Source organism: Protopterus annectens, chromosome 13.part0 (genome assembly GCF_019279795.1).
Source record: "Protopterus annectens isolate FY-2018-M chromosome 13.part0, PAN1.0, whole genome shotgun sequence".
NCBI classification, from domain to species: Eukaryota; Metazoa; Chordata; order Ceratodontiformes; family Protopteridae; genus Protopterus; species Protopterus annectens.
Window position 1 is genome coordinate 1,032,226,718 of NC_056747.1, and position 21,069 is coordinate 1,032,247,786.

Here is a 21,069-nt window from a genome sequence, read left to right on the forward strand (position 1 = left end):
GCATTACAGGCAGACTCTAAGCAAGAATTTCAGCAAAGGATAGGGGAATAGAATGCAAAACGGAAGACACGTGGGATGAAACTGAGTACAGATAAAATAGTTTTACTAGCAGAAAATGAGGGGATCTGAAGAAGCTAAGAATTGAGATAGAAGGGAAAATAGTGGAACAGGTTAATAGCGTCAAGTATTTGGGAGGGGTGGTTGAGGAGAAAGGAAGTCTGAAAGAGGAGGTCAAAGCTAGAATCAGAGGGCTGCAGCTAACTAGCACAGAGTGCTACTTGATGGTATATGACAGAAGAATGCCAAAGAAACTGAAAAGTAAAGTGTACAAAACAGTGGTGTGAGCAGTACTACTGTATGGTACAGAAACCTGGGCAGCAAAGGAAGAGCAGCTGCAGAAGCTAGAGGTGATGGAGATGAAGTGCCTGAGACAAGTAGTAGGATGCACACTGTGGGACAGCTGAAGAAATGAGGACATTAGAACAGAGGCCAAAGTAGCTCCAGTTGCAGAAAAGATCAAAGACAACAGATTACAGTGGTTCAGGCACATGTGCAGGGAAAAAAAGAAAACAATCTTGTGAAGAAGATTTGGGACCGAGAGGAAGAAGATGAGAGGGAATGAGAGCATCCAGCAAAGAGGTAGCTAGATTGTGTGAGAGAAGGCTTGTGATTGTCAGGCATGAGTGTCGAAGAAGGTAGGAAAGTGTCATTAAATAGAGAGCGATGGATCAGTTGACACAACACTTAAACCCTATGTAAAGAATGGGAAAAAGTGGGTTGTTGCTGATTAAAGGACTCTCGAAACTTCAGGGTTTGATTATGAGTCAAGAATTTGCTATATAGTCTGTTTAGTCTATTGTTCTATTCTGATATAAATTTTTACTTGTATAATATGACATATATATACATGTAATTTTAGGCACTTAATGTTTTTATACCCACTTTTTAACTTTTGGATATTTGAATAACATCTAGAATATATATTTGTTGGATTTGTTGTGATTTCTTTTGCCCTCAAGGGACAGTGTTTTATGTTTTTATTTTCCCTTTCTTTTGTTTTTTGTTTTTTTTTTTCAGCATTGGCAGTTTATTAGATTATGTAATTGCTTAAATAATAATGAAAATTAATCTGTAAGAGGCCCTAAATATACAAAGGTTATCTTCTTCTGTTAACTTTTGACCCTGAAGACAATAATGTTCTTGCTGAATCACTGGTTAGGTAATAAAGGCGACTTGAATTGTCTTTATTTTTGTGGTTCTTTACTGTGTATAAGTTTGATCTTGTTATTTACCACTATCCTAGCATGCATAATGATGAAGATGATGTCATATTTATGATTTGGCGGTTTATTTTGTAGTCATAACTGATGTCATTTTTCCAAATTTCATGATGTTGCGTTTATTAACATTCAAGCTGATGTTATTACTTTAGTAGGAGGTATGTATTTTAATAGAATATCTTGCAGAATACCAGTATATTTTAGTTCTGCAAGATATCAGCATATATGGTATCCATAGCCCACTTCCATTTTTACATTTGAGAGAACTAGTCAAAAAAGAAATTACTCTCATTCAGAGTCATGTGTGTCCACCTTGTTTTAATGTATCCTGTCACCTAACCAATGTTTTCCCCATTTCATTACATACGAATTGGCATTTAATGCTACTGATTTGTCAATTATTTCCTTATATGATATAGTGTCAATGGTTTTGCAAGGTCCAAATAAGGAGCAAGCACTATCAGCAGTTCATCAAGTGCTGTTGTTACCTCTTTAAAGAATGCCACATGTCAAAAGGCAAGATCTCCCCTTAACAATCCTGTACTGTTCCATACCTAGGAGGAGAAGGTCTCTGCATCATTTCTGATATACTTCATTTTGACTCTTTACATGATTTAAAATAGAATACTGGTCAGACTGATGGATCAATAGTTGTGTGGGTTTGATGTCCCTCCCCCTTTGTGAAATGGAATCACTACTGCCTTTTTCTGCATGGTAAGTTTTTTATCACATTTGTTGGGGATTTAGTCAAGTTTCCCTTGATTCTTTGTAAGAAGTCACCAGGTATGTTGCCTGTTCCCATGAAACTTTAGTTTGTGATTTTACTTTGGACAGCAGTAATTGTGTTTGTAGTCATATAAGTGATGTCTCTCCTTGTCTCAGTAACATACTGTCATATATGTTTATTGTGAAGTTTACAGAAAATTATTCTGCAAGCATATTCGCTATGTGCTGTGTCTGGGTGATGACTTCATTGCTTATTATCCACAACATTTTACAGTAAGGTATTTCCTCCTTCAATTCATGGATATAATTAAAGAATGCCCTATTACTGTTTTCTACCTTTGAGGCCAAGCTGAGTTCACAGTTAGATCTTTAAGATTTACTGAAAAAAAAGCAAAGTACTTTTTGGTATTTTATTTAACTGCACTTTTTTATGCTTACAACTAGGTGGCTATATATAGTGTCAGATGCTCAGAGTACAGCTGTGCTTGTGTTAAACCTATTTCTGAAGCCATGCTGTCTATCAAATACAAGTCTATGGGTATTGCAGCTGTTTATGAAAATCTTTTTCAAAAGTTTGGCAAAAGAGCAAAGAATGGAGATAGATAAATAGTTTGCATGGGTTTTGGGCTGGGGTATCTTAGGAACAGATATAACAACGGCATGTTTCAGGGCTGGTGGTACAATTCCTGTGGTTTGAGGTTATAAATATAAATTAGGGGATTGGTCATTTGGTCTGCTGCCTTCCTAAAGGAGTTGGGGTGGAGTGAATTAAAGGTAGAAAGTTTTGAGATTTTTAATAATTAATTAGTTTCCTTTTGAGAAACAGCTTGGATGTGGAAGATGGCTCCATACCCTGGGAGGGTGGCCTAATAGTTAAGGTGTTTGCCTTACAAATGCAAGGTGCATGGTTTGAGTCTCACAAGGGATAATTGGCTAGGCTTAAAATGGCTCACAAGAGCAGTTAGGTTAGTACCTATCTATGAACCTGTACTCTGCAAGAGTGTGCATTTGAGCTGGAAAGTTATTTTGAGTAGTGTGTTGGTTAGAAAATGTGTTAGTGATGGTTTCAATGGAAGAGATGATATAGTTTCTATAATTCTCTGATGAATTAGTGTTAGGGTTATTAGGGGCATTACTAGCAAGAGAGGTGGAGTTGGAGGACTGTTTCATTAGGTGTTTTATTTCTTTACAATTTTTGTTCTGGATTATTGGTAGCAGACATTTTCTTATTTCTAGGATAAATTGATTTTAATGAGTTTGTAGCTATTTGTGTTTGCTTTCTTAGGTATATGTACTTTTCATGTAGGAGAATGTTAGATGGATTTTCTTTCCAGGTAGACCAAGCTTTGTCTCTTTGTCTTATGAGATTTTTGATTTCAGTAGTAAGCTAGGAGAATTTATAGCTTCATAGCCTTCTATTTACACAAGGGAAAATAGTTCTGGATAGCAGAAAGGGTATCAGTGAAGACTAAGAAGGCACTTTTAAGGTCAACAGTTTAGCAAATGGGAGACTAACTGATAAAATTCAAATGAGAATCGAGTGTAGCCAATTTGTGTGAAGGGGAAAGATTTACTAGTCACTGTTTGGAGCATAGGTTTTATAGCTTTGAAGTACCAGTAACTAGCATAGCACTGGACAGTGGTCACTTAGTAAGTTTGCCAGAATTTTAGTGTCAATGCATTGATGGGCCGAGTTGGTAAAAATAAGATCAAGAGTAGAATGCTTACCTGGAAGTTGCGACTGGTTGACTGCTTTATTAGTTGATCTGAATTAAGGAGTTGCAGCATGTTGTTCAGCTGCTTGGCTTCACAGCCATTAGCATCCAAGTTAAAAGACCCTAGTATAATGGTATTCTTGTTAGGACCATGTCGGAACATTTGCAAGAGTGTGTCTCCAATAGAAGCAATTGGGGAAGGTGAGGGAATATAAACAGAGGCAATGTTAAGTTGAATATGGAACCCTATGTGTAGGCTTTCTAACAATCACTTATGAGCTCAATCATCGGCTTGGTCAACGTTTGAAGAGTCAGTGATTTGTAGGGAGACACATTGCTTGATTAGAAGCACGGCTGTGCCACCAGTTCTTGGACCAAGAACAAGTTGTGTTGGATGTAAGTAGAAGGGGAGAAAGAATCTTTAAGCCAAGTCTCAGTAAGAGCTGTTATATTAGGGTTTTCTGTTGTGAGCCGTGCTTGTAAAGAGGCCTGCTTGTTGTTTATACTACATGTATTAATGCATGCAGTTTGTAAAAAGCTGTGATGTTTTCTGACAGTATTGTTAGACTTGGGATAGTTTAAAGGGATAGCTATTATACCACTATATAGTGGTAACAGAAGGGTAGTTTCAGTAACTGAGGAATAGAACATCAAATAACTGTTTATAGGTTAGGGTCCTCCCACAATTAAAGTTTTGTAGAGAAGTATACCATAAACAGAGGGACACAGACAAAAATAAACTCCAAGAAATATTAAATAAAGTTTTGGAGTACATGGAATTTTAAATATGCATTTCACATAACTAGAAAAGGTCGCTATTGAGTCATTTTGCCTGATATTTAAAAGCTCTTTTGAGGCATGCATTATCAGTTTAGAATAGAAAAAAAAGCAATGATGACACTACGTTTTAACAATAAAGGAAATGCAGGTGAAATAATGAGCTACGGACAAATCAATCTACTAACAATGTTAGCAAAATAAAAAGAAACCCGGATATAAAGAATCTGCAGGAATAACTACTGAGCTTGAAACTATGCACTGTTCAGCAACACACATGCTTTTAAGGTAGACCCACCTTCACTGTGAATTTTTATTTATGCCGTAATATTATAACAGCAGTTATTAAAGAATTGGAGGTATGTCAAGTATGCACAGACTTTTCAAATGCTTTTAACACAGTCACAGAATGCTCTGTAAAATATTACAAAATCTGGAATATTCAAAAGGTTCAATGTGGTGGACATCCTGCTAGCTTAGGAACAGACAGTGATGCGCAGAAATTGTGGGGTAACATGAAGAGTGGCATCATGTCACAAACACAGTGCCACAAGGGGTTATTTTGGCACCTTAAATGTTTAATATCTATATAGCTGATATTAATGAAGATAGTTCATTATTCATTGGCATGCATGCAGAATGTATTAGCTTAGGAAACTTAATTTTCAGTCAGAATGATATCCATTTTCAGCATGCAATAAATAAAATCAAATTAAGGGCAATTATTCCATCTCTCTCAACTTTCCGGTTTAAAAGCCCGTGTTTGCTCTTGTTTCCCACCTTTCCTGTAACTAGTCTAGTCCAGATACAGACTTGCTGTATCCAGGACTGTTTGAAAGCTTCTGAGCGGTGCCAGAGTCTGCTCTTCAATGTTTCCCTTAGATCTACTAGTTCTCTCCTCGCCTGCACTTATACCAGCTTATTAGTCTAGCACTTTACCAGACTTCTTGTACCAATTATTGTATGAAAAAAAGCCAGCACCTCAAGTGGTTCAAATATAATGATTTATTCTGCAAAAACTAGACCGGTTTCAGCTATTCCAGCTTTCATCAGTAGTTGAAAATCACATAGAAAAACTGCTCCTTATATATTAATGGAAAGTCATGACATCACTTCCTATTTAAAGAAAAAAACACATTATTGTCTTAACAATAAACATATTAAATAAAAACAAAAATTGTGTGTAAATGAAGAACAATAAGTATGCATAAATTATTGATTGTCCGTCCAAAATTGTGCCATCTTAATAAAAATATAAAATTATAAAAAGATAAATAGAGACTTTACCTGACAGAATGGATAAGTATAGTGTAATGTTGAAGAGGAAAAACAAATGTAATTAGTTCAAACGATTTCATTGATCAGGGTTCCGGTATTCACAAAAATCTTGTACCATTAGAGAAAACTGGTGGAAATATATAGTGAAGATGAAAATTTATAATTTGTCATTGAGCCCTGGTGGGAAAAGCCCACCCAATTTGATAATCCATCTTTTCTCTTTATTATTAAGGATTTCATGCCATCCTGTTTTAAATGCCCTGTTTCCCATGATATGATCAATGATGCAAAAAGAAAATTTGGCCGTGGCGTGCTTGATGGTATGCCTATATAAAGCATTAGTGGATCTGCAATTCCTGATGTCTCCCAAATGTTCTGCTATTCTAGTTCGGAATTGTCTAGATGTTTGGCCTACATAAAAAGCTTGGCATGTGCATGTAGCCAGGTAAATAATCCAGTCGGAACTGCAATTTCCAAAAATTGTCATATCATGTATCTGTCCTGTGTTTTTACTTGTGAAACTTTTGGTTTTGAATATGTAATTACAAAAACTACAATGGCCACAAGGATATGTGCCCACTAATTTGTCTCCTGTAAGAGTTCTCTGTATGGCTGTGTTGTCATGCATGATGTTTCTTTTGTAATAAGAAAAATGGGAACCTAATGTTTTGCCTTTTTTATAAGAAAAATAACAGCGTTCTCCCAAATAGCCCTCCAAAAGAGGGTGAGATGTGAGTATGCTCCAGTGTGTATTGATGATGTTGATGAGATTATGACTATTCCTACCATATGTAGTAATAAATCTGCATTTATCAGGGTAGTTAGATCTAACTTTGTTCTTGTAAATTAATAGTGATTCCCTGGGTAGTGTTGCACTCCATTGTGCCGCAGAGCTGATGGCCTCCCGGTGATATCCTCTGGCCAAAAATCTATTAGTCAGATCCTCATGATGTATATTTAGATCTTGTTCCGAAGAGCATATTCTTTTAATTCTCAGGAACTGAGATTTTGGAATGTTCTTGATGATATGCTTAGGATGGAGACTGTTGGCATGTAATAAAGTGTTATATTGTGGAAATTTACGATGAACAGATGTTTTTAATGTATGATCCGGTTGTCTTTCTAAGTGGACATCCAAGAAATGAATGTCATTTAGATTGTATTCCACAGTGAATTCAGTTCCCCACATATTTCCATTGAGATGTTCCATGAATTCTTCAAGATATTCCGGACCTCCTTTCCACACAAGTCAACAGTCATAACCTGCTACAGACCACCCTCCCAAACCCAGGAACCCCACTCGGCCTTCCTGAGAACACTGGAAAATACGAAGGTCTCTCCAAACACCATTATATTGGGTGACTTCAACTACCCATAGACTGGGAGCATTACTCTAGCTCCAAAACCCTAGCCCAAAGGTTCCTAGAATTTATAAACTCAAATGCTATGGAACAACTTGTTACCACTCCCACAAGAGGGGAAAACATACTAGACCTGAACATCACCAACATGGGGACTCTATGCTGCAGACCAGAAGTGTATCCTAAACTAATCTCACTGGATATTCACATCCCAACTCCACCCCCTGCCCTGAAAACCACAGTGAAAAACTTCTCTAAAGCAAATTTCACACTCCTCAAAACCGAGGTAGAATCCTTCAAAGCCCCCGGGCCTGTGGAAAATACTGCCCAGACCGCAGAATCCTTTATAAACGCATTCTATGAACACCTTCAGGAATGCATGGATCATGCAATCCCAAATAAAACCAAGACCCAATCCTCCAAAGGCAGACGTCCTGTCTGGTGGACCCCAGCCATAAACAAACTATACAATAGAAGGAGGAAGCTACTACATGATAGAGCAAAATCTCAAAAAGGGAAGGCATCTCTGATCAGTATTAGCAAAAAACTACGGGCACTCATAAAATCGTCTAAGGCCAGCTTCGAGAGAAAAATTGCACAGGACACTAAGGGTAATCACAAGGCTTTCTTTAGTTATGTTAGGAACCTGGGTGGGAATTCCCAGATATGCTCATAATTAGTCCAAAATGACAAAAAATACACCGAACCCACAGACATTGCCAACATCCCAGCTGACAGGTTCAGCACAAACTTCTCCTCCCCCTCCCCACCAAAAGGGCAAATATCTATCCCAGCAGAGTGCTGCCCCCCTGACATCTCAGATGCTCAGGTAAGAGCTGCCCTCTCCAAAGCAAAAAACACAGCATCAATGGGACCAGACGGTGTCCCGGGCTGCATCCTACATGAACTCCAAGAAGAGCTAAACCCAAACATAAAACTACTGTTCAATCTCAGCCTTACTACAGGATATGTACCCAAAGAGTGGCGTACAGCAACAGTGGTCCCTCTCCACAAAGGTGGTGCCTCAACAGATCCTGGAAACTATCGCCCCATAAGCCTGACTAGCTTGGTCTGCAAAGCTATGCAAAGGATCATCATGGACCTCATAAATAAAGATATTGGGGACCTACAGACACTGGATCCTACCCAGTTCGGCTTTGTTAAGGGCAGATCCTGCCTCTTAAACCTGGTTGATTTCTTTGAAACAGTCACCAAGGCCATTGACGAGGGGAAGGTGGTCCACACAGCCTACCTGGACCTCGCAAACGTCTTCGAAACAATACCCCACTCGGGCATTATAGATAAGCTTACCAGCTTAAATATATGTCCCTAGATGGGTTGCAAACTGGCTCAAGGACAGAACCCACATGGTTAGAATTGCTGGAGCCATGTCAGACTCCAAACCAGTTACAAGTGGCATCCCACAAGGCTCAGTCCTGGGACCTCTCTTGTTCGGTATATATTTCTCAGAGGTACAGGCCAACACGGAAGGACTGTGGCTGACCAAGTTCGCAGATGACTGCAAACTGGGCGCCATAATCGACTCTCCAGCCGACACAAGCATCCTCCAAAAGGGCCTCATAGAAACAGACAACTGGTGCCAGAGCCATGGCATCAAGCAAAATGCCAAAAAGTGTATAGTCATCCCCTTTGGCAAAAACAAAGTGCCCACAAATTATCACATAGGTGGTAATCCATTAAGTACAGAAGAATTAATTAGGGACCTGGGGACCCAAGTTGATAACAATCTCTCATTTGACAACCACGTGGCCAAAGTGGTTAGAAAAACATTTTATATAGCCCACCTAATCATGAAGGGATTCACATCTAGATCAGGGGAGGTCATCGTGCCTCTTTACTCATCCCTCATCAGGCCCATAATTGAGTACAATGCCCCATTTTGGGATGTACCTTACCAGACACCTGCAGCAACTGGAAAGACCCCAAAAGTACCTCACCAAGAGGATAAAAGGGCTCAAACAGATGCCATATGCTGCCCGGCTAAAGAAACTCCAGCTCTACTCAGTGGCATACCGCCTGCTCAGAGGCGATCTGTGCCTGACGTATAAAGCCATGTCCAACCTGGAATTAATGGACATGCTGCACCTCAGAAAATCCAAATCCCATCGAGCTACGTGTTCGAGAGACTTGAACCTCAGCACTGAAATAAATAGGACATGCTGGAGGGACAGATTCATAACCCAGAGGCTTCCTTCACTCTGGAATAAAATCCCAGTCCAGGTTAGGCAGAGTCCCTCATTGACTCTCTTCAAGAGGAATCTTGATGAGTGGATGGGAGATCGTAGGTTTACCCCGGGTATCACTTCTGTGTCACTGTTAGACAGAGGCACAGTATACTAACCTCGAAAAAGGGCATAGCAAAATCAATTTAAAATGGGTGGCGAAAGCCAAACACACTCTGGATAGGCTTATAAATGCCCTAGGGCAGATAGCCTAGTATGAACCTATGAACCTATGACATGATTGACAGACCTCAATGGTTTGCCAGAGATGGCCTGCATCTGTCGCCCCTGGGCTTCTGGTACTGGCCAAGGCTCTTGCCACCCCTATAGCGCCTTATTTAGGCAGTGTTCCAAAGAACAAATTACCACTGTAACAGCTACAAATGAATGCAATCTGAAGGTCATGCTGCTCAGTGTTGGATAGCTAAATCTCAAAATGCACTCGCTCAAGGCACTCCTTAAAATGGAGAACATTGACATTTGTGCTGAAAAAGAGACCTGGTTTAAGGCAGCAGAAAGTACCCCTGCACTACCAGGCTATAACTCATTCCACGAATCCAAGTTACACGCACGTAGGACAGGCGTGCACGGTCCCTCAAGGAATCAGATAAACACATAAAAGTGGACCAGCACGTAGAGAATTGCCAAATAAAAAGTATTTATTCCATCATAGTTCCATCATTTCATACAAAGTATTGGTAGTAATGTAACCATTAATGAAGCATACCGGTTTCGGCTTGTGTAAGCCTTTATCAATGCAAAGAAATGAGAAAAGTCAAAATCTCCACCATTTTGAACACTATTTATAGTGCAACTCTTAAAGGACCATGCCTCCAAATTTTCATATATATAAATAGAGTGAATTGAACATTCTAACTGAACAAATGACTGTCATAGAGAACCAAAAAACATATATATCAAAAAACATATCTATCCAAGAATATATTAATATGGATAAATAAAAATAAATCCATATATATATATATATATATATATATATATATATTTATCTTCTAATGTATACATGTTTCTCTCACTGATAATGACCACTTGATTATACAAGTATTAATATAATATAAAGACCATATCATACATATAAATGTATAATGCATATATAAAATTAATATATACAAAAGCATTTTAAGGTCTACCAAAATTAACTGTTGGTCATAAGCAAAAAGCATGTATATAATGTTTATTTTGTTACATGTTTATATATTGATGGCTCTCATTATAATTGTTCTAATGTATTCAATCCAGGTCTAAAAAGACCCCCCAATTTGGTAATCCATTTGTTTTCCATGTCATTAAGCTTTTGATGCCATCCTGCTTTGAAATTTCTATGTAACATAATTCTGTCTATAACCACAAATTTAAATGTGGCAGAGGGATGTTCCAAGGCATGTTTGCACAATGCATTTGTAATACGTCTGTTTCTAATCGCACTCATGTGCTCTCCTATTCTGAGTTTGACAGACCTAGAAGTCTGTCCAACATAAAATGCAGAGCAGGTACACGTGGCCAGATATACTGCCCAATCCGAACTGCAATTGGCAAATATCCTAATGTCAAAAACCTGAGAGGTATTTTTACTGGAAAATTCACTAGTTTTTAACATATGTTTACAAACAGAACAGTGGCCACATGGAAAACAGCCTTTCAGTTTCTCTCCAAATAAAGTAATTTGTTGTGGTATGTGTGGAGTGTATCTCTTATAATGAGTGAAATAGGAATTTAAATTCCGTCCCCTACGGTAGGAAAATGAACATTGATCAGGTAATATTCTGTTCAAAACCTCTTGTGACAATAATATGTCCCAATATTGATTAATGATGTCAATGAAGCGATTAGTATTTGCCCCATAAGTAGTTACCAACCTTAAGAGTTGATTGTATTGTGATGCAGACTTTGCCACCTTATGTGATTTGTATTGCAGCAGTTCAGAACGTGATAATTTGTTGGTTATATTCCTAGAAGTAGTAATGTTATGTGCTTTATAACCCCGATTGACAAATCGTTTGGATAAATCAACACTGAAATGAGAATAGTCTTCAGAGGAAGAGCATATCCTTTTCATCCTCATGAATTGAGATTTAGGAATATTGCGGATGATGTGGCGTGGATGACAGCTCTCGGCATGTAACAAAGTGTTATATTGAGGAAATTTTCTATGAACTGACGTAGCTAATGTATTATCGCCAAGTCTAGTTACCAAAACATCCAAAAACACAATACATGCACGTTCCATAGTAGCCGTAAATTTAATACCAAAAGAGTTGTCATTAAGATAAGATGCAAATTGATATAGTTCTTCCTTGTTGCCACGCCACACCATCCAACAATCATCCAGATATCTCCTCCAGATGTCAAGATGTGGTAAAAAAATGTTGTGTTGATTATCGTATATAAATGTGGCCTCGTAATAACCCATAAAAAGGTCTGCATATATTGGTGCAAACGAGGCCCCCATTGCTGTTCCATTGATTTGCCAATAAGCTTTACCATGGTAATAAAAGATATTTTTCCGTAACACAAATTCAGTAAGTTTTGTCAAAAAATTGTTAAACTGAGTTGACTATAACTCTGATTTGTACAGCCAATATGATACAGCAAGAATACCTAAATCATGGGGGATACTAGTGTATAGTGAAGCCACGTCTAAAGTACACAACCACCACAAAGATTCTAGCTGTGATTCTTTAACAATGTTAAGGAATTCAGTAGTATCCTGAATCCGTGACCTAATTTGACTCAACAATGGTTTTAAATATTGTGTAAGAAAGGCTGACAAGGGTTCTGTTAAAAAACCCCGGCCAGAAACAATCGGCCTACCAGGGGGATTAAGTGCATCTTTATGTATTTTGGGTAGCAAATACAAGTATTGTGGAATAGGTTCATCCACCTTCATTTGTTTGGCTACCTGTTCATTAATCACCCCCTGGTTGACTGCTGCGTCTAAGAACCCATCAATCTCTTCCTTAAATTGTAAAGTAGGATCAATATTTAATTCCATGTAAAAGCTAGAATCAGATAATTGACGCAAGGCTTCATCTATATATGCTTGATGGTCCATAACCACAATAGCACCCCCTTTATCGGCCATGGTAATAACTATATCTTGATTGTTTTTAAGCTCCAACAAAGCCTGTCTTTCTGCTGCAGTAAGATTATTAAATTGTGGCTGATACACATTAGCAAAATGTAATTCCTTCATTATACACTCCCTAAAGATCGAAACATGTTTATTCATTGGTGGAATAAATGAAGATTTTCCAAATCTGAAATCAGTTGATCTTTGAGAGGTATCGCTGTCTGCAAAAAATATTTTAAGGTTTAGTAATCTACAAAAATCATTGACATCCTGTAATAAATGATTTTCCGAAATAATGGAACTTGGGACAAAGTTCAATCCTTTATTGAGCAATGCTATGTGTGTAGGCGAAAGAACAATGGAAGATATGTTATGAACATTATTTTCTATTTCACCATTTGTTGCAATAGATTTTGTAATGTTGGTGTAGTTAAGCCTGGATCTATGTTTTCTGCCCCCCCCTCCTCCTACCCTTGAGTCTAAAGGGGGCAGTTGTCTTCTTTTGGCTGCTGGGGACACCTGGCGTGAAGATACTTCGCCATCAGTAGCCGAAGAAGTTTCCTCCTCTGAGGTAACATCAGATGAAATATTTTGATGTCTAAGAATTGACCTAGGCCGTTTTTCATTCACATTATGAGTATTCTTATGTTCACTAAATTTTACTGTTTTCTGACTAATGAAAGGTTTCCCTTTCTCATAATCCATGAGATCACGATTAAATTTATTAATCTTGCGTTTCAAGAGTTGTTTTTCTAGAATAGAAAGTTCTCTCATTCCACACCTTTTGGCCCCAGAACTTGGACCGAAGCTCCAAAGGTGGTGGTGTTTCCATATTCATAAAGGATGCGCACAGCTCCAGACTGGTAGCCCAACATAATGCATCAGAGATACTTCAGGTGCAGCTAACATTGGGTAAGACATCAATTCAGGTTGTAGCCTGCTATAGGTCCCCAACCATGTCCCAAGACTCACACTCCACTTTCCTAAGCACCTTGGAGAATATTAGGGTCCAACCTAACACTCTCTTACAAGGTGACTTCAACTACCCCTCCATTAACTGGATAAACTACTCATGTACCAATAGATTTGCCCAACTTTTCCTGGAGTTCATTAATTCCAGTGCCCTGGACCAGCTCATTCTTACCCCCACTAGAGGTAGCACCATCCTTGACCTGGTCATTACTAACATGGGCAACCGTTGCTCTACACCAATAGTCACCTCCTCCCTGGATAGATCTGACCACAAACTAATCACCTTGGAAATCCATATCCCTCCCACCCCCACACCCAGCAAAGGTGACCACCATGAAAAACTTCTCTAAAGCTAACTTTGGGATCCTAAAAACAGAGGTGGCTAACTTCACAGCACCCATGCAAATGGAGAATAGTTGCGTGACCACAGAATCATATGCCAATGCACTGTATGAACACATACACAAATGCATGGATCTCGCTATACCCAATAGAACCAAGACACTCTCCTCCAAAAAAGGAAGCCAATCTAGTGGTCTCCTGCCATAAACAAACTCTACAACAGAAGGAGGAAACTGATGTGGAATAAGGTGAAGTCCCAAAACTGGAAAAACTCCCTTATCTGCCTCAACAAAAAGTTGAGATCCCTCATCAAATCCTCTAAAGCTAGGTATGAAAACAGAATTGCAGCAGATAGTAAAGTCAACCACAAGTCCTTCTATAGTTCTGTAAAGAATCTTCGTGACAATACCCAGATTTGCTCTGAGCTACTGCACAATGGTACCTCCTATACTTAGCCAACAGATATTGCCAGTATACTGGCCAACAGATTCAGTGCCAACTTTACCCCCCCCCCCCCCAGGACCAATCACAATACCAGTAGATTGCCAGGCATCCAGCATTACTGCTGCAGAGGTTAAAACAGCACTGTTCAAAGCCAAGAATACAGCTTCTACGGGACCTGACAATATCACTGGTTGTGTTCTACATGAACTACAGAGTGAACTGGCAGCTCACTTGTGCCCTGTTTAATCACAGCCTCACCTTAGGCTTTGTCCTTGCCGAATGGAGCACTGCTACAGTCATCCCTCTCCACAAAGGAAGAGCAACTACAGACCCTGGGAACTATCGCCCCATTAGCCTGACCAGTCTATTATGCAAAGCTATGGAATGCATCATCATGGACCTAATAAACAAGGATATAGGGAATCTCCAAACTCTGAATCCCACACAGTTTAGTTTTGTGAAGGGTAGATTATGCCTGCTCAACTTGGTCAACTTCTTTGAGTTAGTCACCAGAGCTGTGGATGAAGGCAAGGTGGTTCATACAGCCTACATTGATCTGGCCAAGGCTTTTGATACCATTCCCCACTCAGGAATCATAGAAAAACTCACTAAGCTTGGCATCAACCCCAATATCACTAGGTGGGTTGCAAACTGGATCACAGATAGAACTCACAGTGTAAAAGGAGCTGACTCCAAGTCAGACTGTTGATTAATCATAAGTGGATTCCCACAGGGTTCGGTCCTGGGCCTTCTCCTGTTTGGTATCTACTTTTCTGAAGTTCAGGCCAACACAAAGGGTTGACAGCAACCTCTTCTTCAGCCACCACATTGCCACTGTGGTCAGAAAGTCCTTCGTTGTGGCACATCTCATTACTAAGGGTTTTGCATCCAGGAAGAAAGAGGTCATTGTCTCCCTCTACTCTTCCCTCATTAGGCCAATCATTCAGTACAATACTCCATTTGGCATGTACCTCACTAGACACCTGCAACAACTGGAGAGGCCACAAAAGTACCTCACAAAGAGGATCCTAGGCCTTAAACACTTGCCCTATATGGACAGACTCAAAAAAACTCCAACTATTCTCTGTCTCATATCACCTGCTTAAAGGCAATCTCTGCTTGACTTACAAAGCCATGTCTGACCCAGCTCTGTTAGAAATGCTACATATAAAGAAATCCCAATCCCTCCACACCACACACTCCAGAGACCTCAACCTCATTACCGCAATTAACAGAACATGCTGGAGGGACAGGTTCATAACCAAGAGACTGCCCATGCTATGGAACAAACTTCCCATACATGTCAAGCAGAGCACCTTGTTGACCTTCTTCAAGAGAAATCTTGATGAGTGGATGGGAAACAGAACATTCACCCCGGGGATAACTCCAGTGGCTCTACTCAACAGAGGCATTGGGAACTAAGGTCGGGTGGCACTATGCCAGGGTAATCCTATGGCTAGGCTTGTAAAGGCCCCAGGGCCATTAGCCTAGTACACATCTATGAACCTATGAATTAGCAACAATATGCACTTGAATGTCAACAAAACTAAATGTATATACTTTGTTCAAAGATCTTTCTCAGTCAAATATTATATAGATGCCATTGTGATTAATATGACTGATAGGTACCCAAATGTAAGGGCATTGTTTACTTATAGCTGTTAGATATAATTTTGTTTTGAATATCTTATTTTCTGAAATGTCAATGTGAGTATGCTTCATTGCTGTCAGTAACCAATGCCATTTGAGTGCAGTAACCTTGAGAGGAAAACTCAAATTTTAAACTAGAACTGCTTCCTCTAACCCTAATGCTAAATCTAAATCTTTAACCCTATCTCTAAAACTCTAAACCTAACTCTAAAACTCTATCCCTAACTTTAAAACTCTATTCATAACCGTTAACCTAAATCTGTATCCCTAACATTAAAAAATGATGCCTAACACTAACTCAAAAACTCTAAACCTAACTCTAAAACTCTATCATTAACCCTAAAACTCTATCCCAAAACCTTACCCCAAATCTGTAACCCTAACACTAAATCTTGATCCTTAACACTAACTCAAAAATTCTAACCTTAAGCCTAAAACTTTATCCCTAACCTTAACCATAACCAAAAGATTATATCCATAATCCTACCCCTAAAATTCTTATCCTTATCCTAATATAAAAATCTAACCGTAAAACCTTACCCAAAACGCTAATCCTAAAACTGTATCTCTAACCCTGAAAACTCTCTTTCTTTAAAACTCTATCTTTATCTCTAACCCTAAGTGCAAAACTTTAACCGTAATACAAATAATTTGTTACCTCAATCTGTGCCTTCCATTTTACCTCAGCTCACTCTTTACATATTTGGTTTAACTCACAATTACACTACTTCCACAAAGCCTTTAGTAATTAGCTAAAAGTGCCCATATCTGATATAAAAATATCTGTGGATATAAATTTATGCATGGTTATATTGATATTCTACATAAGGACAGTTATATATTATGCTATATGTTAAGTATTTAAAATCAAGAACTATGCTTCAGTCAGATCCAAAATACAGTAAGGGAGTTCTCTCTGGTCTTTTGTCCCATAAAAATAGAATAACAAAACAGTACTTACTCAGAGACTGGTCACTAAAACATCTCAAGAATGTAAAGAGATTAAATTGCCGCTGGCGATTAAGAAAGCTGGAATTATCCTCCCTAAACTATAGCAGAACACTGTGCAGAAGGTGATGAATGCTTCTAAAGACACCACTGATGCATTTCTGTTTGAATGCCTTGAATTTATTAAAAAAAAAAAGAAACAAATATAAACTAATAAAGAGCACTTAACAAAAGGAAGAGTTGTACATCCTAGTTTACTGAAAGGGTTGCTAAGACTTGAAATTCACTGTCTGACGAAAGTAAAGAAATTGATAGCATGAAAATCTTTAGAAGAAGAATACCAAGGGAATACAAAGAATAATAACAACAAAAAAACTTGGAGGGTGACTTCATACCATCAAGTATGTTCCCTTGGTTGCAACACTATAACCACTAATAGGTGGAACTACTTAATTAACTAACTAATTAACTAATCGGGTTTGTAAATTGGTACATGAGAGTATTTTAAGGCTGTGTTCGTCAATTGACTGTGTATTGCTTTTGGAAAGCTTCGGATGAAGTTGGTCACTTGAACCGATGAAAAGTGTACTGTCAATATCGCGCTTAAAGTTATTAAAGTCTGTATATTTGCAGTGTGGACTCCTGGTACATCTATTCATGGATACATTTCTCTCAACTGATAGGCAGACATGCAAACTACAATACTATATTTGATTTGAAAGTGCTGATTCAACAATCGGCTTCATTATTAACAGATCCAACAAAATTACATAATTTTGAATTAAATACCAGTTTCATGTAGCAAAGCTACAAATTCTAAAAAACAACTGGTGCTTAATAAATTAAATTGTGAACGATACAGATATATATTACATTAAATAATCTAGTCAGCAAAAGGAGATGTTTAGTTTACCAAGCTATAAGTCCCTTGTAACTACCACATTGACAATACAAGCCTGAAAACTGATCAAATAGTTAGGGACCTGGAAACCTATGTAGACAATGTCCTTCCATCACCACATATCCACTATTGTAAGAAAGTGATTTTTTATTCCACAACTTATTACTAAGGGTAATGGTGTCCAGGTCCAGAGATGTAATCATCCCACTGCATTCTGCACTCATCAGACTGATCACTGAGTACAATACTCCATTTGGTATGTACCTGTTCAAACATCTGACACAGTTTGAATGCCCAAAATGATTTCCTGCTAAGAAAATCTATAGCTTAAATCATAACAACTATGTGGGGTTGTATCAGTCTTGTCCGTCTATCAGTGTCATGCAGGCTACTTAGATGCAATCTCTGTCTCATGTATAGAGCCTCAATAGACCCTTTCTTGTCAAACTACTGCACATTTGCAAGTCCGATGGGATCATAAACACCTGCTCAAGTGACCTAAATCTATTTTGCAGCATAAACAGAACATGCTGGATGGATAGATATGTATCACAGAGAATGCGACTTCTTTGGAATTGTCTTTCTCTCCGCATAAAGCAAAGTACCTCTCATATTATTCAAATGTAATTTGGATGAATGGATGGGTAATCAGAAAATTACCCTGGTTTAGCACTCTTTTCCCTCATGGATAGGGGTAACATGTCCATGTTTTGCTCACCTCTGGGTTATTTGTATTTAAAATATAAGGACTAAAAATATTATGGAAATGCATGGCTCAGCTTCTAAAGATTCACAGAGATCAGCAGCTTAGTATGTACCTATGAACAAATTCACCCCTGGTTTAGCAGCCTTGTCCTTCATGGATAGGGGCAGCATGTAAATGCTTTGCTCACCTCTGGGTTATTCATATTTAAATATAAGGACTAAAAACTTTATGGGAATGCATGGCTAAACTTCCAAGGATCCTCCCCAATCAATAGCCTAGTATTTACCTATGAAACTAAATACTGCAGTTATCAAAGCACTGTCTTCCATCTTCTGCCCCAACCATCCAAGAAGGGATTTTACAATTTGTACTGCATTTTATATAATTACCTAAATGTCTGTGGCCTTTATACATGTTTATATATTTAACTGTTTTATTTACATGCTTTTGTTATTTTCTTTTTTGTAGTTATTGTGATTTACATCAGCCTGGCTGTATCTTAAAATAGTTGGTTATGATCAGTGCACTACCTCAGTAAACAAATTAAAATAAAATATATTAAAAAAATAAAATCTCAAACTGTCTTAAAGGACCCTGATCTCTTAGCATCCACCATGATTTCACCTGTCAATTACCATGTCAAGTGTGAGGAGAGTACGTTTTCAAATCAAGATTAAATTGTGTCCCCATTACTTTTTGGTCATGCCACCTCCAGTTGTCCCTGTCACTCCTTCTTTTCTAGGCTAATCCCATCATATTTCCCTTTAATGCTTTAAGCAGCCTTATTATTTTGTTTTGTTTTTTTAATAAAAATATCTTTATTAAATTATCACATATGACATACTCAATCATACATTTATATAAATGAAAACAAACCATACTGACATAAGTTTAGTTGCAGACACTATACATCACAGACCATATTGAAGTAATTTTAGTGGCAAACATTATGCATCACTTATAATCTATCCAGTCATTGTCAGTCAAACACTACCTATGTCATTCAAATCCTGCCTTCTTTTAAACCTCATTCCTCCTCCTGTACATGTGTTAGTCATATTATTCTTGACCACTTTGTCTCATCTATTTTAAGTCTGAGTGTTTTCTCGTATGTCATACTTGTAATTCCCTTCACTATTCAGGTCACTTTTTTCTGTAACCCTCTGTAACCATGACCTCCATCATCAAAGACCTCCTGCCTACTTGTGTATATATCTCAGCAACTAGTTATCATTCTTCAATAAGTGGACCAAACAATGGGGAAGTAAGTGGTCCATCTTCATAGCACAGTTTCCCACATGCAGTCGTGCCATTTTAGATATGACATGTCATCCAAACTACACCATTACCATTCAATGATGTGCATAATGAAACTTTAAGTAGACCTGAATAGCATGCTCTGGGATGATGCTCCTCTTCTAGAAACTTCCTTCCTACTTTTTACTGGCCAATCAGCATTGCAGACTATGGCTATTTATAGCAGATGGCCTAGTCAGTTTACTATCAAAAGTATGAAATGGAGCTGGCTGAATACGCTAATATCAACTTGGAAAACTAAAAACGGAGTGTACTGAAATGTGCAAAATGTCGAATCCGCATATTTACATGCAAATTCGACCTTACTCGACATTAGTATAATGCAGTCCTACAATGTACCAGATGTAAGGTGAGAATTTTGCAAGCCCCCCTGCACCCCCCTACACCCCCTGCAAAATAAATATTCCAACTCTGACATCGCACTACAGTGGGGAAAATGTACTTTCCCGACCCCCACTGTATCACGATCTCTGGCTCAATGACCGATCTCATCTTTGTGAATGCACTGAGCATTCACTGAAACAGAACTCGCACAAGGGAAAGATCAGCAACACGGTTCAGCCGAATATCATTCTACCATGGTTGCCAAAACTTTCCTCAACAATTTAAATGTAAACCTGCCTAGTCTGTAACCAGCTTGACTGCATGGGTGCAGCATATCTGCCTTTTTTATCTAAGGGGAATCATACAAAAGGACTTCCTAGCATTGCAGTTATCTGTTTTAATCAAAACACACAAAACAGGCATTATACTAAGACAAGTTGTACATTAGACTCATTGAGTACATAAAAAGGATCAGTGTTTATACAGTCACAGGCCATAAACCCTTAGCCAAACATTAGAACTGTCTAATACCACTAGAAACCTTTTTCAGCACATGAGACCACACAATACAACTTTAAACTGATTGAGATTGCTGGTATAAAAATACCTACAAACTATTTTATCTGCAATATTTGTGAAACTAATATCTTTTGCCTCAGTTGTTATCATGCTTGCTCACACACTCGGTCTTACAAGTCACATCCAACTCCTAAAGTGACTCTGCAGACAGCTATTGGTACCCAAAGAGTTTTCAAGGAAAAGTGAGGAAAGGAAGTAGGTTGCCATATATTTCTTCTGTATCACACGCACACACTCACACATTTTCTCAGGTACTTCTGTATAATTTACTGTTTAGTAATTCACTAAGCATTATTAATCTTTAGGGTTTCTTACTTATGTAACACTATGTAAGTAATTGTTATAATGTACTAATTCAGAGAATTATCGTATAAGGAATTATTTCAGTAACTCAGACAAATAAATATTTAATTGT